The sequence below is a fragment of the Mandrillus leucophaeus genome, unplaced genomic scaffold (assembly GCF_000951045.1).
Source record: "Mandrillus leucophaeus isolate KB7577 unplaced genomic scaffold, Mleu.le_1.0 Scaffold14, whole genome shotgun sequence".
NCBI classification, from domain to species: domain Eukaryota; kingdom Metazoa; phylum Chordata; class Mammalia; order Primates; family Cercopithecidae; genus Mandrillus; species Mandrillus leucophaeus.
The window spans coordinates 3,152,426-3,173,253 of NW_012101365.1; the positions used below are offsets into that span (position 1 = coordinate 3,152,426).

The 20,828-nt window shown below is 51.1% G+C and overlaps 1 protein-coding gene across 2 annotated transcripts in view; it reads right to left on the minus strand.

Annotated features, from left to right (window-relative positions):
- Positions 1-20,828, minus strand: part of GLIS1 (GLIS family zinc finger 1) — a 237,277-nt gene that overhangs the window by 65,656 nt on the left and 150,793 nt on the right. The window lies entirely within an intron of this gene.

Here is a 20,828-nt window from a genome sequence, read left to right on the forward strand (position 1 = left end):
AGGCACACATTCTAGTGAAACTGTTCCATGGGTTCAAAAAGAGACATGAACAAGAATATTCACAGCAGCGTTGTTTGTACTAGCAGAAAACTGAAACAACCCAAATGTCCATCAACAAGTGAATGATTAAAGTTCGAGTTATTCACAGAACATAATAGTACACAGTAGTGAAAATGAATGAATTATAGCTGTACACAATAATATGGATAAAATCTTAAAAATATAATATTAAGTGAAAAAATTGCAGAGACCACATACAGTATGAGACTATTTTTATAAAGCTTTAAACCAAGCAAAACTAAACAATATATTGTTTAAGGATACATATGTGTGATGAAACCATGTTAAAGAAAGCAGCGAACACTAAACAGAAAATAGGCAGTAGTTCCGGAATTCACAGATGTTCATTTTGTTATGCTTTATTGCTTACACATATTTGCATGTATTCTCTTGAATATATCAAATATGATATAATTAAAAAATTAAACATGAGTCAGGGCTCTGGGGCCAAATAGTACTTATGCAAATCCTGGTGTCTCCACTTCCCAGAGCATGGCCCTGACAAGTGTCTTTCCTTCTCTAAGCTTCCATTTATTTCTCCATCTGTAAAATGAGAATGGTGACACCTCCCTTGTGGGTATTGGGAGCTCATCCTAACACAGCACTGTATCTGGCATGTATGAAACACTAAGCATTTACTACTTTTATTATTACTATTAATAAAGATCATCAGCTCAGTCACTGACAGGGCAAGGACTCAGACACCCCATCCACCTGATCCAGTGCTCCTTCCACGACACCAGTTGTCCTCTGTCCTCTCTGTTTCCCCACCTCCCTTTGGGCAGTAGTGGGGAGACTCTTTCTAGCCCTGTCATAGGGGCAACTACATCAGGTGGCACCATGGCCAACAGCCTCCATGCAGTCAGGGGACATTTACATTCCTGGTGGATTAAAATTCTCAGCAGGCACTGCAGCAGCCTCCAGGCCTTGGTGATTAATAACACAGCCCAGTGCTGAGACCTCTCAGAGAATGGCTGGCAAGGAGCTGGCAGGATGGCACGAGAACCTCTTGGACACACATGAGCTCTGGGGACAGAAACATGCCTCTTTTTGGCTCTGGCTGGCCCCATTGCCTAGAGCTGGGGCAAGGGAGGAGGGTCAGTGGCCCCAAGGCCTCCTGACTCAGGAGTGAAGGCTCCAATCCTAGCTGCGCCTCCACTTGCTGCAGGCACAGTCAAGCAAGCTGCTTCACTGCTTGGGCTTGAGTCTGTCATTTGTAAAACAGCACCTAGCTCAAACGTGTTAGTGTGCTCAGAACAGAGCCTAGCACACCAAAGGCTCGATCACTGTGTTTTATATTTTTCTTTGGAGAACCAGTCTTACAGGTTATTGCCAGCAATTTATGGGTCCATCTTCTTGAGGGCTGGAACTCAAGCTGAATTATGTCTGTGTCCCAGGGTCCAAAGCGAGCCCTGGTATGGAATAAAGAGCTTCAGAGAATGTTTACTGAGCTCAATTACCAAGTGGCAGGCCAGCCTCTGCTCCCACACTTTGGGGATGGGAATCTCATCCCTTCTGTCTGCTAGGGAAGGTGCCGCCTGTTCAAAAGTCCATCCTGGTACAGAGCTGAAACCCATTTCAATGGCTTTCTCCCTCTGAGCTTTGAGAATGGGGGAAGGACAGTGGGGAGGGGAGCCCCTCCACCCCCTCCCATTTAAGTCCACTTTCCAGGGCCCAGCCCACCCTTCTTGGTGTACTTCCTCTGACCACCCTGGCCTGGAAGAATGGTGCCCTCCTCAGGCTTATAGAGCCCACATTCCCAGACCTATGTTGTATGGACACACATAGAGATGTGCAGACACACACAGTCACACATACACATAGTTACATGGTCAAAAACGAACACACAAGAGGACACATGACATCTTGACCCCTGCGACACATTCAACCGTACAAATGTGCCCACAGATACTAACACACAAGCACACGCACACATACGCGCACACGCACACACACACGCGCAGTTAGAGACGTGGTGTGAGGAGCGCGCAGATGCATGCAAACATGGGCCCTCAGACACAGGAATGTCAGAAGCCAGGGGGTCAGGGTCGGAGCTTCTTTGGGGAGGCGGGCTCAGTGCTTTCCTAGAAATGGACTTGGTATACCCGAACACATCCCTTTGGAGTGGCTCAGGCTAATGCTGGAGACCACAGGTTTCTCCTTGGTTGCTCAGCAAACCTGGCATCTAAGGGGCTCTTTTAGAAACAGCATAAACAGACGTTCAGGGCATCCTTTCTGCTCCATTCCATGCACTACAAATGGTAAGGCAACGACTACCAGAGCAGCAGCTGCTGCAGGCCAGCCAGCTCATGCAAAGACAGACCAACTGCTGCACTGTCCTGCAGCCAGCTCCAGGCACTCAGATGGCAGGACGCCATGACCTGGGTGGGGCCTCACCACCCTGAGACCACCCACACCTCTGTGGTCCTGGTTCCCAGTTCCTTCCAGGGCACTGTTCGTGAGGCCCTCCCTGGTCCAGCACAACTCTGAGCCTCAGTTTCCACAGATACCACTGGGCCTTTGGTCAGCTTCCCCTGCCACTGCCCCATCCAGCCCACTTTCCCCTCAGGTCCCATTCACCGCTCTGTCCCAGAATATGCACTGCTCTGTACCCAGAACATGCACATTGCCTTGCGTATTCTGGGTACTCAATAAGATTATTGAATGAATGAATGAACACTTCTCACCTTGGAACACAGGCATCATTACTGCCACATGTAGCAGGGCCTCCCACGCAGTCTCCCCTGGGAGATTACCTGTATACTAATCCCCCTTTCAGGCTCTGCTCTGGGACACCCACCTACACACCATTCTACAGGTAAGGAAACAGAAGCTTCAGAAACGTAAAGTGACTTCCCCACGGTCACACAGCACAGCCAGCCCTGGGGACTAGTTTTGGAGAAGAAGTTTCTCACCCTTTCTCTGCCTGGAGAGGCTGGTGGGCTGTGATGTCTGCTGGTCCCCGATATGAGCAAAGGAAGCAGCCCCACTTGGGCCTTGTGTCCAAGCCACATTTGTCATTCCAGCTGTACCATTAGCAAGGGGCACTGTGATCCTCACGGGGCCATGGGGTCTAGCTGTGAATGTGGTAAAAAGCTGGGACAGGAGGGCTGAGTTTAGCTAGGGTTTGGCCACAGTACCCCTGGAGGGAGGATGTCTTCCCTTGCCCACAGTCAGGCTCCTTCACAGCAACTCTCTTAACAAATGGTGCAATCACTTCAGGGGCAGGGCGGGCAGCCCCGGTCTGAACCACACATCTCATCTGGGCCCTCAGTGGACACTTTGGCCCAGCACAGAAGATTCTTGGGCCAAGTTGGAAAACTGCTTGCAAGCACAGTATTTTCCAGCAGCCTATATAAATCTGAAAACGGGTTATTAAACCCTGGGAAATGGCAACCAAAGATACTATGTTCCTGGAAAAAATTCTAGAATGAAATTATCTGTGAGTTATCACGAGCGGAGCACAGATTGCAGTTAGCATCCCAGCTGCCTATGGGCGCTGGCCCTCACAGGGAACAGGAATCGCACGCAGGCCTCTGTTCACACATGCCTCACACCCCCCTGCTTCAACCCTCCTGTGGTGTCCGCAGCCCTGTGGACAAAGCCCGAGCACCTCAGTCTGACATCTACGGTCCCCCGTCACCGGGCCCCTGCCTGCCTCTGTGGCCCCCTCATCACTCCATGCTCTGGGCCACTCACAGCTCTCATCTCCAAGGCTTTGCCTATGCTGGTCCCTCTCCTGGGACACCCTTCCTGTCCTTTAGCACCTCAGTAGTTCTTATCAAGCTTCCCCCCCCACACCGGGCCCTAGTGTCCAAGTCCCCTCCTCTGAGCTCCTGCTTGTCTTCTCCCAGGATATCCATCCCGTGGTTGGTTGTGTAACTCGGGTCACAACTGGCTCTCCTTGTATGGACTACGAGCATTTCCAGGGCAAGATTCCTGGCTGTGTGGCCAACACTCAGCACAAGGCAAGACGTGGAGCAAGTGCTTGGTGAACGAATGCAGGAGTGAGTGAATGAATGAAAACACACACACACACAATCACACCCATGCGGGAGCAGCACTGGGCTGGGGATGGGCGCAGGAGGGGCTACACAGGAGGATTCCGTAACGCCCTCTGATCACGCCGGCCTGTGGGTCCCCTCTCTAAGACACAGGGCACATACACAATCAGGAGATCAAAGAGGGCCCCAAGGGGGTGCAGGGGGCACAAACAACCAAAACCACTGTGCTCTTGTGTGTCCCCAGGGAAAGGACAGTCAAAGTCATCCCCCCACACTGTGCCTGCTGCACCCCAGGGCTTCACAAAGCACCCTCAGGGGAGAGAGCCTCGCCTTCTCTGCCTCCTCACCCCAGTGCCCACCGCCCCTTTCCTACCCATCCCCCTCACCAGCTCCTGGAGACGTGTGCCCTCTGTGCCTCACACTCTACACTCAGCAAAGGCCCTGTTTCTGAGGCCAGGCTTCCTCCCTGACCTAGGCCCAGCCTCATTGGCTGACCTCCTATCCTGGTCTCCTTCCCCAAATCCTCTCTCCTCCATCCTCTTCAATGCCCCCTCCCAGATCCACATATCCTACTGGGGCATCAGATGCAGGGACAATCTCAGCTCCAGCACTAGCTGTGTGACCAAGCATAAGTGACTTAACTTTGTTGCGTCCCATTTCCTCATCCATAAAAGAGAGAGAATAATACCTATTTTCCAGTGTGAGATGACCCGTGTAAAACCCTCAAGCAATTCCTGGCAGATGGCCATGGTGATCACTGAGCACAGCTGCCTCTCCTTCCAGCTAGTTAGCCAGTGCACCCCTGACCTCCCGCCTCCCCATCCACTGGGCCTCTCTGGACCCCACCTCCTCCCTGTCCTTCTGGCCTTCTCAGCTGCTAGGCTGGTATAAGCCCTGAGCAAAACGCATGGATCAGCTCCACCTTCATGGATTCCAGCTGCTAAGAGGGCAATGACCACAATGCGCACACACATATGCACGTATACTCGTGCACGCATGCACAGACACACACGCCTGCATACAGTCCACACCAGCATAGGCTCAAGGGCTCAACTCCGTATCCCACTCTCTTCAACCTAGGCCACCCTGGTCTGCTGTACAGTCAGTTTTCCCTCAAATGTTCCCCTTGGCTGCTTTCAAACTGCCCTTCTCTCCCCCAGCCCTTTTCATTCACATTCTAACAAGGCCCAGGCTCCCTCTGCTTCCACCAAAACCCTCCCTGACCCCAGGGCTCTTCCCGGTGGCTCCACTGCTCACCCGACCACACTGTCCCCTTGGACACCCAATCTCTGTGCCTCACTTTTCCTGTTCTTCCTCCCTCCCCCAATAAATGCTGATGTCCCCTGTGGGTGCTCTCTAGCCCCCCGTCTCACAGGCTAACTCCTCCAGTCCCCTGTGCTTCTTAGTCTACCTTGAGGCTGACCACACCCCTCTCCTGCCTTAGGAGCTCGACTTCACATCCCCTGTCCCCCTAGGGCCCTCTGGCTGACATCTCCCTATTCAGCATGCCCCAGATCAAGTCACAGCTTCCTCCCCAAGCTGCCAGGCTTGCACCTGCACCCACTCAATGAACCCAGGCCAGAGACTGGAGCCCTCACCTGGGCTCCCCACCCCGCCCCCTGCATCCAGTAGGGTCTGCACTGCCTCCTGGAACCTGTCCCTCCTGATTCTCTCTCAGATCCAGCCATTTCTGGAGCTGACAAACACATGAGTCTTACTGGCTGCCCAGTTTCCCCATAGTAAGAACTACTACTCCTTGAGTATGGGAAGTAAAGGTGTAAATAGGGAAGACCTATGCCCTCCACAAAGCAGGGGCCAGCCCCTATCCACCTGAGGGCAGACAAGCCTGGCCAGTGGGTTGCCCTGCTACAGCTGTGGCCCTGGAGCACAGAAATGAGGATCCCACCATGCTGTCCGGGTAGGCTCTAAGCTTGTGGGCCCCGGAGGACCTCGGATCCTGCCTGTCTTGAGTCTGATCCTCTTCCCTTGGACAGATAGACCGTGGTCCCTGGAGCCTGCCAATATATTTCTGAATGGGGACGCAGGGCTCACTATGGCCAGGATTGATTTCTGCTGCTTGTAACTAAGAAACCTGGCAGGTAGAGGTTCTCTCCTCCTCTGCCACCACTGCAAGCAAGGCTTCATTAACTCACCCCCTGGCCTTTCCCCATGCCAGTGCCTCCTCCTGGGAGCCCTTTTATCTCCTCCACGATGCCATCCTGACCCCCTACCGTAGGCCCAGGCTGATTGTTGCTCCTTCTCCTAGGCCCCACCATCCCCTGAGCACCTCCTTAAAGCAGGTAAAAGAAGAGGGCAAACAGTGTCGCCCTTGGGGACCTTGGAGTCCACTAGGCTACAGACTCCTTGAGAAAAGGACTGAATCAGTCCCAAGTAATAGACTCAAACTTGAAGTCCGCAAAGACAGGCTGCTTGCTATAGCAGTCTGAATCCCACTGGGTGATCAGGGTTAAGTTAAGTAACTTCTCTGAATCTCAATGTCCTCTACTGTAAAATGGGGATAATGACAGCTACCTCAGAGGGCTGATGTATGGCTAGGCTAACAGCACCACACAGACAAGGACCCAAGTCCTTCACTGTTAGCATTTACTTGCCCTTGGCTTTTCTCAAATAATAGTAGCATAGTTATTTGTGAAAATAAGGTCTATTGTTTTATTCAGGGTCTCTGTATTATCATCTGTTAACGAACTCTCATTTTTACAGTCTTCCTCCAGCCATCAGTTCATATACTCACACATAAGACCTCGCAGGGATTAAGTATCCAGACAAAACTGCCCCCAGCACACAAGCTGGCTGATCTGCTTCCTTTCCCACTCAAAAAGAATTCTGTAATTCAACAAGTTGCCCTCTTTGCTTTGGCTACCAGGAAGCTCCAGGAAAATATAGGCTTCAATCACAATAATTAAGTGAGCTTAGGTTTTCCAAGTATTTATGTCCTTCTCTCTAATCTATGTCAATTTAACTGCACATAGATCTTTTATTGTAACCATCCATCATTTCTTAATGAAAACCAATAACTCAATGATAAGGAACAAAATCAACTGTAACAGAAGAGAGCAGAGTAGAACATTGCAATAGGATTTTCCTCTACCTACTCCTTTTCACAGAGGATGAAATTGAAGCCCAGAGAAGGGAAGGGGTGAAGAAAACATGTACCATTCTGCAAGCAGCCCCAGGATCTGCAGGCCTTGCTCTTGGGGCTGATTTTCCAGGAGACACAGCAGGCACAGAACCTATAGTCCACAATACTTCTAGGAACTCATGAAAATGTTTTAATTTAAAATAAAATTTAAAAAAAAAACCTTTTAGGTCAAAGAAAATGTTTTAATACATGTTTGTCTTTATACCAGTGCTGTCATAAAATATACTTTTAAATGTTTTTCATGGAGGAAAGGGCCCAAAGGCACAGGTGCTGGAACTTGAGGACGTCAATGAGAAAGCCCCACTGGCTTTACCATCTCACCAATGGGGACTGGACACTCCCTGCCCCCTGCCAAGCTTCCTGGGGCCCAGGCCTACTCCATGCTTCTCTCTCTGACACAGATCCAAGGGTAACAACATTCAGCATTCTCATGACTGTGCCAGAGGACATGGGGCCTTGCCAGGTGAATCTAATTTACCCTCTAAGTAACCACCTCAGACAGCTCTTGAAAGGCTGAAACCACTGCTCAGGCTGTGGGAGGGGGATCCCCTGGCTGATTTCACCAACCAATTGTCAGGACAGACCCAACTGGGTTCACAACGTGGAGACAATTAAAGAGCTGGTGCTTTGAAGCCATGAGCTGCCAACCTCCCGACAGAGGTGCTGACTGCAGGCGGCAGACCCTCTGTTCCTATCAGCTGCAGCTGGAAGCAGCCCTTGCTCCTCAGGACCACACCTCGTCTTCACCCAGCACACAGCCGGGCTTGCTGCGGGGGCAGCCGTGGGGGCAGCCGTGGGGGCAGAGCTGGCCCAGGAAAACACCATCACACCCCAGGGTGTGGCAACAGGCTCAGAGGGAGAGATGCACAGGGCAATCACCTGCCCTGGGCTTTGTCACAGACCTCCCCGCCACTCAGCCAGCTCCCTGCCTCTCCAGTCCCAGTGTCTGCATTGGAAAGATAGGGCAAGGGTCCCAATGACATGAGGATGTCGTAGGACTATATGGAATAGAGAGCAGACAAGCAATTGGACAGAGTTATCATTTCCACTGAACAGATAAGTAAACTGAGACCAGAACAAGGAAAATGCATGTGCAGCCACCGTCCTGATGAATAAGGGATCAGGCGAGGCCTGGGATCAGAATCTGGATTCCAGGAGCCCCTGGGGCAGAGTCTAGGCCTCTTGAGGAGTGGCTATGCCTGCAGGCTTACCTGAACCCCATACCACCTGTCACTGGCCATGAGACCTCCCCACATTCTGTCTTCTGCTCCCATGGGTACAGCCATGAGCCACAGAGCCCCTCCATCCTGAGCTGGTTCCCACACCCTCTTTCAGGGCTGGAGCCTCAGGCCGCTGCCCCAAGCCCTCCCTTCCCCGAGCCCTGCAGGCCTCCCTACCTGTGAGGTTGGTATCTTCCTGTACACAAAGGTCAGGGAGTGGGGCAAGAGGATGCCTTGAGCTCCTAATGCTGATTCTTGATTTAGCAAAACCTCCCCAGAGGTTTTGTGCAGGTTAAGTGGAGAGAGGTGGTCCAAATCCATGAAGAGCCCAAATTACATGTGATTGCTTTTGAGGAATTGCAGGAACTAATTTAATTAAGAGCCTGGTCAGGGGTCCTCTAAAGTGAGCTCAATTTAAAAGAGGAGTCATCAGCTTATGCTGACACAGAGGGTACCCCAGAGCAAGGGGAGGCCAGGGGCTGGAATCCCAGCTCTTGGTCTCCCTGGGTCTCAGTTTCCTCATCCATAAAATGAGCGCATCACAAGATTCACTGAGAAAACATGGACGAAACACTTAATCTGACATCTGGAAAAGAACACGCGCCTAACAAATGCTGCTTTCCTTCCTTCCTCACACTTTAAAATAGCTGCTTTTGGATGGTGGAATCATTTCCCCTGCTGCACTCTTGGCTGTTTCCATCCTTCTGTTATCAATTAATGCAAAATTGTACTCCTGCTCCACCTCTGTGCCCACGGTCATAAAAACAGAATCTGCAGAATGGGCTTAATGATAAACAGCTGCAGCTGCAGCAACTAATTACTGAGCATCTACTATGTGGAGGACTTGATTGTAAATTCCTTTCCAAGAGGGAAACAGCGTGAGAACGTGGATAAGAACTCCTCTCTAGGCCTCAGTTTCCAAATTTGTGTTTCCAGTCGCAGCGGATGGTTTCTAAGTTTCTGTCTGAATCTGACATTCCAGGAGCTGTGAACTGAGGGCATAGCCTCTCCTTTACTCTGATAATGCAGATGAAGAAGGGAGGGAAATAGGGGTTGGGGTAAGTGGGTGCTGACCACCACTGGTACTGGGTGCTGGGCTGGCCTCCCTGGGCAGACAACCCCAGCTAGGCTGACCCAGAAATGCCTCTCAGACAGCAACTGTGCAGCCCTCAACACGACCCAGCAAGCTGCGGCAAAACCCCCCACTTCATAGGACAAGAGTCCTGACTCTCTGTCTGAGTCCTTTCCAGCATGTTCCATTTCTTCTGCCCCACTGGACCACTCTCCCCCTTTCTATTACTAACATTCATTTATCTGTTGATCACATATTGTGTATCAGGAACTGTTTGAGGCATTGGAGATACAGAGGGAACAAAACAAAAACGTCTAGACTTTATGGAGCTCAAGTTTGACTGGAGGACAGATCATAGACAAACACGTAACAAGATTTCCGGTGGAATATAGGGGCAGACAGTGGCCAAAGGTGCTACGTTAGATAGGCAGTCAGGGAAGGCCTCCTGGAGGAGGTGACATGGCAGCAGAGGTCAGGCTGAGGCAAGAGCATTCCAGGCAGAGGAGGCAGCCACATAAAGAGCCAGAGGTGGGAATGAACTTAGCATGTCTGAGGAACAGCTGGAACAGAGCAAGAGAGAGGAGTGTGGAAGGAACTGGGGCCACAGAGCTCAGCAGGGGCCCACACCTGCCCTTTCCATGTGCTCCACCCCCTTCCTCCTCCCCTAGGGTGTGCCAGGAATGCAGGAAGGTAACTATGGACATCTGAATGTCTGAGCTCAAAGGATGGAGGCCAATGGAGTCCAAGTCTTCCATTTTATAGATGAGAAAACTGAGGCCTCAAAGGGGTGGGATGACTTGCCCAGAACCACAGACAATTTGAATGCAGAGCTGGGGAGGGAACCTAGCTCTGAACCCCTGGCCTCCACTGTCTCTACTTAGACTGTCTCTACTTATCAGGGTCAGGAGACCTAGGAGGGCTTCCAACTTCATCTAATCCAAGTCCTAATCACACACAGAGGAACTAAGGCCCCAGGGTCAGGTGGCTCCATGCAAATGAAGAAAGGAGGTTGGCAGAGCCAGGCAGTAGAAGCAAAGAGCTGGCACTGGTGCATGTCTGTGTGGGTCTTTGCACAAGCCAGGCTTCCTCTGGCCCTAACACCCACGGCAATCAGTCATCACACCTTCCCAATGCACTAAGAAGGTGTGACGTTTGAAACCCAGCACTGGTTAAAGTCTCCCTGGAGCCTGCCCGGCAGCTCTTTGTGAATCAGACCCTGCCAGGAGGGAAGGTGATTTTGACACGTGAGGTCTACACACACCGCCAACCATCTCCTGCTGTGTGACCTCCAGCAGGTCATCTTTCCGCCCTGGGTCTCAAGGCCCCATCTGTCAAAGGGTGTGGCAGGGGTTGGGAGGGGCATCAGAGGAGCTGCTGAACCTGGGAAATTTCCTCCCCAGTGCACACAAGAGCCAGTGTTCTTCAGAATCTGGAAGGCAACACATGCAAGTGCTCACCGCAGGACCTAGCACACATGACGTACTCAGCAGACTGTCGTGTCTAGGGGGTAGGACACTGGCTGGGAGGGGGGATGCTGAGCTTGCCTCTTTTGCTCTGCAATTTCCAGTGAGCCACATCCTCTCTACAGGCCTCAGTTTCCACATCTGCAAACAGCAAATGTGAAGATCCAGGCAGTTGGCCGTATGGCCTAGCTGAGGTACCTTCTGTTGTCCTGGACTCCTGTGGGAAGGAAGGAGGGGAGCAGGTAGAGGGGGTGCTGGGGATCTTAAGGAAGTATCTGAAGCACTGTTGACTCATTTTTTCTGCCTGTGGCCAAACTCTCTTAAGCTCCAATCACTGTCATGTTCACTGGCAACTCAGCCTGATCAGAAATGACTCCGTAAGTGAAACTGGCTCCTAAAACTTGGGGTTCAGATGCTGAGAAGCATACACTCATATTTAAATGTGGAAGGCAACTAGGGACAGCGGGAAGATCATGGGGCAGAGCCAGGACCTGAGCTGGAGGCGCAGATGTAACACTGGCCAAGTAGCTTCCACTCTGAGGATTTCAGTGACCCCACTGTGCAAGAGCAATCCAGCCACCGCCCCGCGCCTTCCCTGAGCACAGGAGCTATCCATCAAAACTCTGCAGCCCAGGGCCCTGCCCAGGGCCTGACTGTTCCCCAGGAAGATACAAATGTTACTTTTGGCTTGAAAACTCTATGGCTTGGGGATCTGATGAAACAAAGGGGCTGCTAGATGGTGCATCAGTTGAACAGACACTCACTGGGTGCTCTGTGCCCAGTGTATCTCCCAGTCTTGCCCCCGAGAATGCAGAGTCCTGCAGAGACCTCCGGTCCCATTGCCCCAACCCCAGGAAATGTACTGCCCAGTACCACATTGTTCGTCTGCTGTCTGAGCTTAAGCCCCAACATGGCAGGACCTATTAAGGGGAGGTGGCTATAGAGAGGGGGCAAGAGCAGGCTGCCTTCTAACAGGAGGCCACCTCCCAGCCATTTGGAAATTGCTACTTGCAAGGCAACAGAATCTCGGTGACAGATTCTCATTTTATCATTACCCACGTCACAAGAAAGTATTGCGAGGAGGAGGAGCCAGGAAAGTCGGTGCCTTAATCACTTACAGACCACGGAGGCCCCACTCCTGGCAGTGGAGGAAGATTTATTGTGGGGACGGGTGGAAAACAAAGAACAGTTGTGCAAACTTTACGGAACCACATTATGGGATATGCCTTTCCCATTTCCCACTGGCAAATGTGCTGGAGGCAGTTTCCAAAGGGGGACCGAGCTCCATTACCCAACCACGTGCAGACACTGTGCCCCAGCACGACACACTGGGCTGACCTGGCCAGGCCCACGGGTGCCCAGGTGTTAGCAAGTCTGGGTATACGGTCCGACGCTGGTGGATCTGTGGAAGAAGGTTCCAGATTTGTATGGACTGCGTTTCCCAGGCCCCAATGTCCTCATCTGCCAATGGCCATGTGCCCACCAGACTAGCAACACTAAATGTTACCTCTGCCCATATCACAGTCCTATGTACAACCCGTCTGAGACTCTCTCCACTCCCTCAGGGTACAGTCCAATTTCCTTACACTAGACCTTGAGGCCCGTTGAGACCCAATTCCAGTGTTTCTGCCCTCAGCCCCCATGCAGGTAACTTACTTCAAGACCAAAAGGACACCTGTGCTCCCCACAAGGTCAAGACTATCACATCTCAAAACCTTCACATGTGCTGTTTCCTTTCCCCGCAATGTGTCTTCTCATGGTCTGCACCTGGAAAGTGCCCACCCACCTGTCAGAGCCCAGCTCTCACGACATCCTGGGGAAAGCCTTCTCCCTCCTCTGTGTCGGAGGCATTTGGTTAATTCCTTTGCCACCAGACCATTCTTCCTTTGACACTGTACCCCTTGCTTCGAGCACTGAACTTGGCACAGGGGGGTGTTAAGCTGTGTTGAAAGGTTGGTGGCCAGGTGAGGGTGGACAATACAGATTAGCCCAAGGCTGTCTCCCAAGGGAGGGGCACAGTTAAGGAAGGACTCTAAAGAAGGTCCCCTTCTCCTGAGCATTTGGGTCTTGTTGTGTCCAAGGTGACCGAGACCTTAGGGGTTACCTGGCCCATCACCCATTTAACAGACGAGAACAGGATGCTGAGGTCTGCAGCTGCAGCCATCCAAGTGAGCGCACAAAGTCAGCTCTGGTCACCCCATCTGTTGTCCAGCAGAGACAGAGCCTAGAAACACTCAGTTACGAAGTTTGCCATTTCCAGGATGGCCCTTTCAGAAAACATGGTCTGGACACCTTCTTAGAGTCACTGTTGATTTTATCTGACGTTTTCACTCCAATAAGACAACCGTTTCAATTCCATTTACATTAAGTTCAAAAGTTTTTTTCTTTAGTAGTTTAAATTCAATTCAAATAGTTGTGTTTTTTTATCCTTAATTTTTTTTTTCATATTCCATAAAGCAATGTTGAGCTCACAAAACTTGGCCAGCACTCCTGTTCCCTCAAGTTTGGTGCTCCTGGGAATTCTCTGCCCTGTGAGAGCTTGGGACTAATGACTTCAAAAAATGGGGAGACGCGGGAAGGAACAAGGGCTCCTGTTTTCAAGCATCGAATATGCGCCAGGCACGAGGTAAGTGCTACACATATATGATCTCATCTAGTTCTCACAACACTCTCCCCTCCATGCAGACAGGAAACCAAGGCTCAGAGAAGCCACATGACTTGTTTTGAGGTCTCACAGCTGGTTAAGGGCAGAGTAAGGGATTTGAACCTTAGTTCCCATCAAGTCAGCAGGCAACAGGCTCTCAAGGTGACTGGGGTGCTGGCTTTTTGAGAAAAATAGTTACATGCAATATCCATTAACTTCCCCACTTGGCTGAGGGATCCTTGAGACCAGGCAGGATTTGATTTGTAGCCATTGGTCCACCCTGGCTCAGAATTTACATAAGAAGGGAAAGGGGTGGGGGGTCAGGGATGGAGATAAGTAGAAATGGGGGATGGGGAATGGGGGTGAACCAGGGCAGGGTGGGGACAGAGGTAGAAGTGAGGTAGGGGTGGGCTGTGGAGCAGGGAAGGAGGGCATCCAGCAAAGCTGCAGGCTGAGGCCTCAAGGCCAGGAACTACATTTGGGGAGCACATAGCCAACCAGTTCCATTCCCGATGGGGAACCTAACCAGGAGGAACACACCGGTGAGGAACACACCGGTGAAAGTGACCTCTCTGCACTCAGAGGCCCGGCTGCAGGCAGGAGTACTGGACTGGGAGTCAGAGACTCAGCTTGAGCCCAGCAGCCCTGACCAGGGCAACAACGCCCGTCTGCAGAGCACTCTGCAGTCGCAGAGCACAGCCCCTCCACCCTACAGACACTTTGGGGGTGAGCATCACAGCTCCCATCTTACAGATGCAAAAACAGACTTGGGAGTGAAGTGTCTTGTCCAAGGCTGCATAGCTAGTGAGCAGCAGAGCTGGGATGAGTCTCCAACTCCATCTATCTCCAGTCCCTCTTGTCCTTCCCCAGGCATATTATTTCCATCTGGGGACTCAGTCTCCCCTCTGCACAGTGGCTGGTGGGGGACAAGGCTCTGACCTAATTGCAAGACCAGAGAACTGGAAGGACACTGGCTTCCAGGAAGCCTCTCCTTGCTAAGCCCAAGCCCCCTGGGTTTGCTTTTCCAAAACAGGGGAGGAAGAAAAGCATCCCAATGTAAGCCAAGATCTGTGGAGTTAAACCTTAGGCTCAATAGAAGAAAGGGCATTGGCATCTGTTAGGCCCCTATTAAACACAGTCTACTGCAGCCTCTGACTGCTAGGCACTATCGCATTTCACAGCACAGGAAACTGAGGCTCAGCACAGCCAAGCGACGCATCCAAGGTCACAGAGCCAGCCCATGGAAGAGGTGGGACTTCCAACAGCCTTTTCTGTTTTGGGGACATTCATGACAGAACAGCCACTATCCATTTTAGACTTTCCCTTTTCTCTTTTGCAAATGCAAATTGTCTAGAACAGCTATTACCATTTTGATACTTACTGTGTGCCATTGTCTAGTTTCTCATCAAAGCCTCACAACAGTCCTATTACCCCAATTTCATAGGTAAGAAAACCGAGGCTTATAGAAGTCAAGTTATACTTCTATACAATCACAGGCTGAGGGATGGCAAAGCTAGATTTCAAATTCAGGCTTTCTTGCAGAAAAACTTCAAGCACCAGATTAGGGGGTAGACATGACAATCTTTAAGGTTCCACCAATGTTGTGACTTCATAGGAAACTACTCAGTAGGACAGAGTCCAGGCAACCTCACACAGCCTTGGAACAGAGAGAACAGATAATCACAGGGCAGAGCCTCTGTCCTAGGTGGGGGACTCAGCTCCTCCACAACAAAGGCCAGGCCAGGCACCAAAGGGCATGTGGTCCCCCCAGACACTTGGCCATGTTAGAATCCAGTGTTACACACAGTGCAACACATGCTGGGAGAACAGGAGGCACAGAGAAAGGGCGAGCTAAGGAGGGAGCACTGACCTGGGTTGTCAAGGATGTATAGGAGTTTGCCAGACTAGGAAAGGCATTCTAGACAGAGGAATCAGCAAAAGCCAAGACGCAGAGGATTTAAAGAACCTGGAGAATGCAAAGACTCTTTAGGAATTCAGGAGGAGAGGAAGCTTCAGGGCAGGAAGAAATAAAGCAGGCATCCCTGGGCTGCTGTTAATGTACTGGATGACACAGGGCCACGGTGGCTGCTCTCCGGGCTTCAGCTTCCCCACTTAATAATGAGTGTAGACATGAGAAGTGACATGATCCCAGGAAGGATCATTAACGAGGACACTTCTGGATCCCAACTTGCAAGCTGCCTTTGACCAAAACAGTTCTCCTTCCCAGACCCATGCAGTCCTGGATTGAGTTGAGGCGAGTTGAGGATAGACTTGACGGCTTGAGTGGGTGGGACCACTTGGCCTCTTTGGGCTCATTTACAGCAGGATTCTCCAGGGCAAGGATTTTAAAACATGTTCCATTTTGCAGCTTTTTGATTTGACCAGAAACCCCAGCCTCCAGGAAGGGAGCTTGTTTCCAGGTGACTTATTTATTCTAAAGAGAGTGAAATGTTTTACTTTTCAACCCATGAGGTGTTCTCTACTCCAAGACAGAACAAAGGACCCATCAAGTCAGCAGGCAACAGGCTCTCAAGGTGACTGGGGTGCTGGCTTTTTGAGAAAAATAGTTACATGCAATATCCATTAACTTCCCCACTTGGCTGAGGGATCCTTGAGACCAGTCAGGATTTGATTCCTTTCTGTGACCCCCAGGGCCCAGCCAGGGGGCACACAGCAGGTACTCAGTGACAGCTTGCTGAATGAGTTTCAGATCTGGATATTCTCTCAATATTTGTAAACAGACTGATGATTCTATGCCTGGGAGGTGGCCTGGGGTCGTGGCTAGCACACAGTCTCTGGAGTTAGACTGAGACCTGGGTTTCAATCTGACCCCACCATGCATTTGGACCTGAACTTGGGCCAGAACTGGACTGTCCTTACCCCACCTGTAAAATGGGGATCATAATTCCAGTCTCCATGAATATTTTGAGGGCTGAGATCATGCACGTGGAAGCACTACATACACTGAAAATCACCCGACAAGCGTCTCAATAATGATCCCGTCCCACTTGATTAACCTGGCCAAGCTTATAAAGCCAGGCTGCAAAACCTCAGCTCCTGGCTCCCCTCCCTCCCTCCATCATCCAGCAATAATATCACAAGACTCAAAAGCAGTGTTCTTCCCACAATGCCAGAAGTCTCACATCACAGCATCTTCATCTCTGCACCCCCAGCTCCTAGCACGAGGCCTGGCACACCAAAGCAAGGCAAGTGTTTCAGGGGGATGATTCTTTCCTAATTGGAGGGTCACTTTCCCACAGCCTAAACCTTCTCCGACTTTCGGTTATCAGCCCATTCAGGGAATCTTCCCTGCCCACTGATGCACACTTGCTGTGCAGTCCTGGGCCCCTGACCACCCTCTCTGTGTCTGTCTTCCCTGTTCTCTGTCTGTATGCGATGAGATGAACTGGTCGACCTGCCACTCATCCATTTCAGGGTCCTGGGTAATCCCTGGGATGAGCTTCAGATGCTCCAATGAGTCAGGGGTGTCTGCTGGCCTTAAAATGCTCAAGCCCATAGGGCTGGTCTCAAGATGTTGGGCAGGGGGCAGAGGGCAGCAGATGCACAGGGACTCTACCCACTGTGATTTGAAAAGCACAGAGGTGGCTCTGTTCTTCTGAAGGAAGAGGCTGGGCAAAGGTGGATGGGTAGAAGGCAGTGTGACCCATTAGCATGGGCCAGAGGGGGTCATACAACTGAGGCAGATCATACAGCTGAGGCAGGTCATGCAGAGCAAGCCATTTTGCCTGCAAACTTCAAAAACATAGTTTCTTCTTCTGTAAACTGGGCATGGTAATTCATGGTTGGACATGGTATGTCTTAGAATATATTAATTCTCTTCTCCCTGAGGCTATTCCATGGCATATGAGCCCAGAATCCCAGTCAAACCTCTCTCCAGTTAACACTGGCAGGGCAGGGCAGCAGATATGGCTGGTATCTACCTCCTGCCACGTGGCAGACTGTGTGATCTTGGAAAGTGATTTGGCCTCTCTGGGCCTCAGAGGTTTTTGTTTTTGAGACAGGGTCATACTCTGTCACCCAGGCTGGAGTGCAGTGGTGTGATCATAGCTCAGTATAGCCTCAAACTCCCTGGCCCAAGTGATCCTCCTGCCTCAGCCTCCCACGTAGCTGGGACTACAGGCATGTACCACCATGCTCAGCTAGGTGGGCAAAACAACAGACAGGGAACGGCTCGCATTGAGCCAGGATAAAACAATCTCTGAATCTCAGTAAGGAGCAACTCCCTTTAGCCCCTCGCCCCTCCCAGCACCCAGGATTTTGTTTCTCAGGGGCTGGGGGAGGAGGGGTAAAGGTTTGGGGCAAGGCAAAAGGGAAAGCCAGAAGCCCCAGCACTCTGGGGAATGACCTCAAGTTTGGCCCAGGCTAGGAGGGCAAGGCCCTCCCAGCAGGTCCAACCAGGTGGCTTGTGTTCTGAGTTCCCTGGCTAGTTAAGGCCAATCCATAATACTCAGCTTTCAACCAGATCAATTTCTCTGGCCCTAGATTCAAAGGCACCTGGGACAGACTGGCAAACAGTGGAGAGGGGTGTAAGGAGTGGAGACCAGTGGCCAGTGCAGCTGCAGTGGCCAGAGGAAGCTGGGCAGGATGAAAACCCAGCCCGAGACTCCAGCAGCTCATGAGGACTGGGAGGACACACAGGTCCAGCTGCCCCAGCCTAGCTCCAGGCCCCCTGCGCAGACACTGTCTGACTCAGAGCAGGTGATCTGCAAACGACTGCCAATGAACAAGATGCAAAGAATCAGGGATCCCTGGCAGATATCAAAAGGCAAGCACAGAGTGCCTGCCCTGCCCGGAGCAATGGCCCACACACTGCCCTGCCCACCCTACTGACAGCAGAGACTGCTACAGAGTCTCAAGTCCAGGCCCTGCCATCCATTGACTGGCTCTTTTGAGCCACAGTTTCTTCATCTATAAATCAGCTGTAAATAACCCTGCCCTAAGCCCCAGGGCGACTGTACACATCACCTGAGATCAATGCTGGAGTGTGATGGGGAAGTAAGCACCTTCCCTTACATCATCTCTTTTATCCCTAATCACAACAACCCTAAAAGGCAAGTACTATTATTGCTCCATTTTACAATCGAATATGCTGTAGTTCAGAAAGGGTAAGTCACCAGCACGAGGCCACACAGCTGCCAAGTGACTAAACCAGGCTGGGTCCCAGGTCTGTGTGACTCCAGATCTGGGCTTTTCACCTCTGCACACGCCTTCCGGACTGCGCTCACAGCTTTGGTAAAACTCCTCACCAAAGTAAGGGATTCTTCTCATGCCTATTGTTGTTTTATAAAACCCAAGGTAGAGAAGGGCATTGTCATGACTTTTCCTTTTTCACTCTGCCTCGCTCCTTGATGTGGAGAAAAGCAAGCTACAGTCTGCTAATTTCTGCAGTTGCAGACAATCAGAATTCCGGCCGTCTGGGAGAACCAACCTAAGAAAGCATGAAATTAATCTGTTCAAAGTTAACGTCTTGGAGGCGTCGCGTCAGTATTTGGGTTGGACGCGTAACCTTGTTATCATAACACAGACGAAGCCTCACATTTAATAAGGCTGAGACAACTCGGGCAACGTAAGAAACATAACAGGATATTGCAAAAAGATTAGGGAGCTTCCTCTGGACAGTGTGGATGGGCCGTGCAGAGGGCAGGGTGGGGGATGGATGGTGCCATTGACCCTGGGGGTCCAGCAAGTCCCTAGTCCCAGGCCTGGCCTAAGGACTAAGATGCTCAGGCAGAGGGGAGCAGGGCTCCTCTCAGCACATTGAGGCCTGCCTGGTGCAGGAGCAGAGGCTCTGCTGGCTAAATGTAAGCCAGCTGCGAGAATGGGAGTGTTCCAGTCAGAAGGGGTGGGGGAGGCTTACCTCATGAAAGAACTGTGGAAACGGCTGCTGGAAAGATAATAAAAGGATTAACTGCTATTTTAGTGGGCCATTTACTCTTCAATCAAAATGTCTCATCTATTTCCTGTTCTCCAGAGGCTCTGGGTCCAAAATTCCTTTGTCTATTACAGTGCATGGTAGCAGAGGCCTGTCATGAAAAATTAATAATTTTACAGGGAAGGGAGATTTTACTTATCTGGGTGCTGGTTGAGGCCCACCCCTTCCCCTGGGTTACCCACTGTACTAGCATCATGGAGGAGGGGGAGCACGCCCACCCCACCGCAGGCAAGAGGAGTCCAGGGGAGGCTCTGACAAGCCTCCGAAGCCCAGATCACTGCTGCTGTCTCCAGATGGTGACACCTAGTGGGGCCGGCCATAAGAGCCCAGAGACTAGTCAGTTTAGCAGATCTACACAAACAAGAGCATTGCAGTTTAGAAAGATGCAGGCTCGAGTCCCATTCCAATGGTTACTAACTGTGTAACCCTGAGCAAGTTATTTTTATTACCATTATTCTTCTTAGCCTCTATTCTTATTATAACTGTTATTGTTTCCAACTAGCTGTGTGACCTGGGGCAAATTATGCAATCTTCCTGAGCCTCAGTTTCCTCATCTGTAAAACGGGGGTTCACAGTATCTACCCCACAGCGTTGTGTTGAGGACCAGGTAGAGTTGTCACTTAGAATAGCACCGGTTCACAGTCTGCACTTGGAAGCTGCTTTCCGGTATTATCATCACCACAATCCTAAACCCTGGAAGAGGCAAGACCAAGTGTTCTCATGGGAGCAAGTGGAAGGCCTGCCAGACCCCCACCCAACCTTTGTTTCTTCATCTGTAAAAACCCTTGGTTTTACAGGACTTGTAAGGATTAATACTGATAGATGAGTGTAGACATAGCTTGATATCACCTCCTCCATGAAGTCCTTCTGGGCCTTCCTTCCCTGGGCCTATGCAAACTCCATCCCAGGACCTGCCACTCATCTCCCACCCATCTCTGAGCATGAGCATCCCCAGGGCAAGGACCATGGCAGGTCCAAGTCTGGGTCCCCAGAGTCATGCCACAGCCAGTATAAGCCAGGGTCCTGTGAAGTCTGTGGAATCAAGTGAAATCCTGGCAGCCTGGCCCCAGAGAGAGAGACCCTGAGTCCGCACTGAGTAACCCGGGCCCCTCTGACCCCTCGCTGGGCCCTGCTTCTCAAGCTAGAAAGTGGATAGGGAAGGCCTAGATCCTCTCCAAGTTCCCGAATGTCCAACACAGATACTCTTCTAGATGCCGTGATTCCACACAGAGGCCCCACTGTGAGAAGACCA